This window comes from Zalophus californianus, chromosome 1 (genome assembly GCF_009762305.2).
Source record: "Zalophus californianus isolate mZalCal1 chromosome 1, mZalCal1.pri.v2, whole genome shotgun sequence".
NCBI lineage: Eukaryota > Metazoa > Chordata > Mammalia > Carnivora > Otariidae > Zalophus > Zalophus californianus.
This window is the reverse complement of record NC_045595.1, coordinates 187,177,394-187,184,484: the sequence shown is the minus strand read 5'-3', so window position 1 is coordinate 187,184,484 and position 7,091 is coordinate 187,177,394.

Here is a 7,091-nt window from a genome sequence, read left to right as displayed (position 1 = left end):
CCTACTGACCCCTCCTCCCTGCTTGTGCTCTCTCTTTCTCTCTCTGACAAATAAATAAAATCTTAAAAAAAATAAACTATAGATATTTTATATAATTTGCCATTTCCCAATATTCTGCTATTTAATGCAATGGACATTAATCTCAATTTTATCACTATTGACAGTAAGTAAAAAATATGAAAACAGTATAGTTTTTTTATATTTTGAAACTCTGCTATGTATTGTACTGTATTAAATGCCAAGTTAATATTTTGAATATGAGCTCTTCAGAATGGCAAAGATGAAAATAATCCATAAGATTAATATTTCACTGTCACATCAAAAGCACAAAATAAAAAATTACACGTTAAATAGGAAAGATTTATCTTTTAAGTATAAACTTGTTAAGAATCTCTTTTAACATGTATGACATTTATATTACCTTTCTTCCCTCATTCCAAAATGATTGGAATGACTAGGATGATTAGTAGATCATTAGAATGATAGGAATGATTACTCCTATCTTTGTTAGAGAAGTACATTCGTGGTCTCCAGTCAAATTATAGTAGTGGACTCCTTCTAAAAATGAAGTCTCACATAAAATCCCTAGAGAGTGAACAGTTTAAATTGATGAGTTTTAAATTTTTCATGGTTTTTAAATGAATACCTCCTTTTGTTTGTGGATTCTTTGATATACCTCCCAGACCTTGATTAGTTTCTACTGATCGATGATATGAATTAGGCATTTCTGTTCTTAAAGTATCTTTGGAAATATATAGAGACTTGATTTTATAAAAAACAAATTGAATTTTTGAACTGATAATGCATGTACTCACACTGGTTCTCTATTTTCCAGACCTACTAAAGTCTTGCTGGAAGGAAAATAAGGGGAAAAATGAAGTAAATGTGAAAAAACCCCCATAATTTTAAAATGTTATATTAAACATAAAAATATTTTTTGTTTATTTTCCAATTATAGAACTCAAGAATAAGCTAGCATTTTGAATTTTAAAATAGCCACTGAGCTTGGGTTGCAAAACTGCACAAACATGAAAATCTCATATTTTATATTTGACAGCTTGATGGATATGGATTTTATTATTGATTTTATGGTATATGAAGACAGCTTAGTTTGTAATCAAAATGAACATAAACCACAACGTTTTCTGACTCTTTCCATTTCTAGCATTTTTTAACATCACATTTGCTCTAGGCTTTCAACAGACATATTCTTCCTGACCACTTCTGAAATCTTGAGGTTAAGAGGAATAAAGAAAGATATAATTACTTTTTCTTTCCTTCAAATTTAACTTTGGCAGCTGTTTGTGACTTCTTAGAGTTTTGACTTAAAAATCCTCTCACCACCACAAGCCAGATAAGAGAAAACAAACCACCTTACCTTTACTACAAACAGGGAGGAGCAAGAGATCAGGAATCTTTCTTGATAAAACCTACCAGACTGGCAATCTTACCAAAGAGAAACCTTAATGAATTTCAGGATTTCTTTTTTGCTGACTCTGAGGGCTGCTTTTACTTTTATTGGATTCCAAATGAGAGTATACATTTTTCTCTGTTTGATGTGCTGGGCAGGATCTGGTAAGAACTGAATAATTTGATTTATCTTACTAAATCGTGTGTAAGATAATCGGTATGGTCTTCTGATTCTGGGATAAAGAATTTTATGACATCGTAGTATGAAGAAAAATAGTATGATTTGGGTACTAATTATATCAACTGGGTAATTATGAAGAAAGTTTATATATGTGTGTGTGTTTCTTAAATTGTATATTCTGTATTTTATTTGCTTTCCAGAAAATTAATAACTAAAAATCTTCTTACAAGAAGATGTAGAGAACAGAAATATTCAAAAGAAAGTTAGAATAATTCAGTAATAGAGAAATTAATTCAATATTTGAAAATCATGACTTATTAAACATCTTGTTTCAATTTCAGTGCTCAAGTAATCTTTTTACTTAGGAAACGTTTTACTTAGGTAAATTGCCAATCGCAAAGCAAAAAAGTAAACATATATACTACAACTTTTTTTTTTGACCTATTATGCTAAAGTGTAACAAAACCCAAACTGATTTATAGTAATAAAGTAGAACTTTATTCTCCTGGTTTACTGGTTTATAGTAATAAAGTTTATTAATGTTAGTAATATCATTTACTTCTTTCTGGTAATAAAGTAGAACTAGAACTACTTGTTCTACTTTATGATAATAAGTAACAAATTTAAAATTCATGATGAACAGATTTTTGTGGCTTTGTAAAAGCAGATGACTTTGTTTTAAATTTCCTTTTAAAAAAATTCTTGAATGTATCCTTGAATAACCTTAAAATATCACCTAGAAATTCAAATTATTTCTTGTTTCTTTTCAGTTGGATATTTGAGTTAATCAAATTCTAGAAATGTTTGAGTTTTATATTCAAATGCAGAATCTAAATGATATTAATATACAATTTATTATATTTTTCTTATTTAGATGTTTCTTGATAGGCATTTTATATTTGTGTAATGTATGATAGTGGCATCTTAATTTAGAAGTCAGAGAAATTTGAAGTCTAGGCCCCTAACTTTGTGTCATTTATAGTTTACATCATTTTAGTATCATAGTTTATACTCTAAACTCATGTGGCAGACTTTCTAAGATTATTGATTTGATTAGTAGTTAGGAATTACCTAAATCTTTAGTTGGGAAAACTCTGATGTAATTACTATGTATGTTTCTGTCTCTGTTGACTGAAGTAGAACAGCAGGCCCTTTAGATATTAATGACAGTAAACAGAAAATAGGGAAATTAAAGATTTCAGTTATTCTCAAAATCATTTGTAACCCATGCAAACTCTTAGCGTGCCCTCTCATTTTCCTTGAAACCCCACATGCCTAGGGAATTGTTGATTTTTCAGTAATTTCATATATGTATGTTTTATTCAAATGATAAATTCCCTTCCCTTCTCTACTAGATATTCTGATATGTGCCTCTTAGAGAGCCCATCTCACACTCCTCAACATGAAAATTATTACATGATTACATCTGCCTTCAAAAGAGGAAAAACATTCCGAAAAACCGAGATTATCAGATGTTTTAAACATTTTTAAATGGAGGGATGTCTGGGTGGCTCAGTTGGTTAAGCTGCCAGCCAGCCCTTGATTTTGGCTCAGGTTGTGATCTCAGGGTCCTGGGATCAGCCCTGTGTGGAGCCCCAAGTTGAGCCCATATCAAGTCTCACATGGGGCTCCGTGCTCTGTGGGGAGTCTGCTTGAGTATTCTCTATTTCTCTCTCTCTCACTCTCTCTCGCTCTCGCTCTCCCTCTACCCCTCCCACTTGGCTCACGCTCTCTCTCTCTCTCTCTCTCAAATATTTAAAAAAAATTTTTTTTAATGGGATAAAAGGGGAATGGAGAGGTAGCTGAACAAACTATGTACAGATATGTATCTATTTGCATATATATTCAAATTATATCCATATATATTCTTATTACAGTTTCTGATTCTTATTAAGTGCTTAAATGGTAGTTGTAGTTGCAAGGGTCAGCAAATATTTCTGTAACGGGCCAGATGGTCAACATTTTAGGCTTTGAGGGGCATACAGTCTCTGCTGTATCTATTCAGCTCTGTCATTGTAATATGGAAACTGCTATAGACAATTCGTAAACTAATGAGCATGGTTGTGTTCTAATAAAATTTATTTTAGACAACATTTGAATTCATTACAATTTTCACATGTCACAAAATATTATTATCTTAATTCTTTTCAACCATTTAGAAATGTAAAAACCTGCCTGATCTTGCCAGCCAGATTTGGCCCTTAGGCCATAGTTTGCCAACTCTCATATTCCAGTAACTTGGAAGAGATATTAAAAATAGATTAATTCTTCTTTCTCATTTTACAGTTGAGGACAGTGAAATTCAGAAAAATTGAGTAACTTTTTTAAGATGATAAAACTTATAATATGCAATATAAAATTCTCGGGTATAATATGCAATATAAAATTCTCGGGAATCTTGTTTAAAGTACAGATTCTTATCCCCAGGCTGGAAGTGAAGCCCAAGATTCTGCAATTCTGATAAGCTCCCAGGTGATGCCTGTGGGTATGTGGGACTACACTTTGAGTAGGGAGAGTGTAGAAATTTGTAGAACCTTACTTAGTAGGCTTTGTAGGGCAATGATCTTTCCAAAATCTATGGCACTTTGAGCTCATTGACTCAACAAATTCATCACTATTTTTCTCTACATTGTATAAAAATTTATATATTTGTATAAAAATTTTGTAAAAATTGTATAAATTTGTATTAAAAATCTTTCAGATGTGACTAGTAATTTATTTCTACTGATTTGCTAAAATCACATGCCTACAAGCAACTTTAATTTATTGTACAAAAGTTTCTTTAAGGGTGACTTGCAAGAACATGAAATTTGCATTTAAAAGACCCAGATTTAAGTCCTGAAGGGTTGTTATCTCAAGGCAGAATCACTTAACCTCTGTGAACCTCAGTTTCCTCATTTTATTTATTTATTTATTTATTTATTTATTTATTTATTTTAAAGATTTTATTTATTCATTTGTGAGAGAGGCAGAGGGAGAGGCAGAGGGAGAGGGAGAAGCAGACTCCCTGCTGAGCAAGGAGCTGGATGTGGGACTCGATCCCAGGACCCTGGGATCATGACCTAAGCTGAAGGCAGCCGCTTAACCATCTGAGCCACCCAGGTGCCCAGTTTCCTCATTTTAAAATGGAAGTAAAAGTCGTAATACTGTCTCACTGCATTGCAAAGCTCAAAGGAGGTAACATAAATGTGTGATTTGGTCAATTATAAATTAGGATAGAATAATCCACTGTGTTTTATTCCATGTACATTTTCTCTGTAATTGTCTCAGATTAATTTCCAGGTGTAGGACTTCACACTATAGAGTTGTGGTAGACCTGTATAGACTCTGGGTATCAGAATCCCCTGGGGTATGTATTTTAAAATGCAGATTTACCTACCAAATCAGAATCTCTGGGGATGGCACCAGGAAACTACATTTTGAACAAACTTTCCCAGTCATTTTTACCCTCATTTTTAAACCCATGCTTGAGAATTCTTGATGTAAAGACTTAATCAGACATCTACTTTATTTTGTGTAGTCAGCTTCATTTTTCCACTACTTTCCAAACATTTGCACAGTTGGAAGAGTTACTGATGGAATATATGGGTTACTTATGACCTGTTAAATAGTATATATTTTCTAAATGTGCTTTGATTGTTTCAAAACTAGAAAATTGAAGACACTTTTACCTCTTATTTTGCCTTCTGCCCCTAGCCTTCAGAGATTAAAGTTCTATCTACAGTTTTGTGTCTTAACTGACTCTATGGCCATATAAACCTCTGTTTTTGTAGGCATAAGGTCAGTATTGTTTCTTACCTGACATTTCGCTGGCCCCAAAGGTCTTCATTCTTTCTATTACACATGAATATAATTGAGCTAGTGAACTTGGTTGCTCAACTGTTTGCATAATAACTTGTGCCATGAGTATGGTTATGCTTTTCAGATGTCACTCATAAATGTTCTGTTGCTTCTAATTGTATGATCTTTCTTCATATATAAAATGAGGGAAAGGATAGCAAATATAAAGTAGCACAGTGCCCGACATGGAGTGAGTGCTAAATAAGCATTAAGCATTATTACTATCATTGCTGGTATTGTTATCGCTGTTAACAAATATGTATTGTTTTCAGAAATGGGGAAAAAGAAGAGGTTTTCATGGAGTCTTTTGAAGATGAGAGTGGAGTGTCAGAGGAAGTAGGGTTAAACCTTTCCAGGATGTGTTAGGATTGTTAGCTTTTTATGGTTGGGTTTTGAGGCTCCTCTGTATTGACTTGGTCAATATTCAAAGTTGCAAGGCAAGGGGCACTGGGGTGACTCAGTGGGTTAAGCGTCTGCCTTCAGTTCAGGTAGTGATCCCGGGGTTCTGGAATCAAGCCCCATGTCAGGCTCCCTGCTTGGGGCGGGATCTGCTTCTGCCTCTCCCTCTGCCCCTCCCCCTGCTTGTGTTCTCTCTCTCTCTCTATCTAAAATAAATAAAATCTTAAAAAAAAAAAAAAACAAAAAACGAAAGTTGCAAGGCAGACTAATTTGTTTTAGTAGCTTACCAAGTGTGAAAATGGGTTTGAAACCAAAGAATGTTAGAATAATACAAGTCATGGGGACTACTTGTTTCAGCTCCTTCCATTTAAAGAAGCCGCAGCTCAGAGAGGGGGAAATTTGCTCAGAGTAACGAGATGTTTGAGGAGGCCAGAGGCACATGTGTCTCAGCTGTCCGTGTCCAGGGCACTATCCATGCCTCTGGACACTGTCCATTTGCTCCCCTTGTCCTCTTCACAGCCATTGTCACTATAATGGAACTATATTTCAGAGATACAGCTGAACAACCTAGAATGATTATCCTAACTTCACTATATGCCTTTGATATTTTTAACAATTTTAACCCCACATCAAGCTTCTATAATCGAAGCCTCAAGATTTTCAGAATTCTTTCTCAGTGTACCTCTCTGTTGGGATTACTGCTAGACTCATCATCTTCTTATATATTTAGTGATGGAAGCCAATATTGTGCCCCTGCTACTGAATTTATGATCACAGTAGTTACTCAGTATAGTATCCAGACCCTCAGTTTATTTCTCAAATGATTTTAAAAAAATCAATACTTGCTTTTCTGTTCTAGATATCTTCATCCTTTTGCTGGTAATATTATTTTTGCTATTACCATTATCAGTTAATTGAATTTGATTTAAACCATTTTTTATCATAAAATTAATGACTGAATATTTTAAACCTAGTTGCACATAAAATACACTAGAACAGAGAAATAAACTAATATCTCCATCATTATAAACAAGTAATTTATTGTTTTATTTCATATCCATTCTAATATAATGAATATGTGTGTGCACAAATGTGTTTTAAGTGTACTGTATATTATATATAATGTAGATAAAATTAGAACCATTTATATACACACATATATATATATGGATTATATAAGATTTCTTAATTGGTGCATACAGTCCCCATCATACGGGGACAACATTAATTTCTTTTTCTAGTCTCTCAATTCTGTGTATTT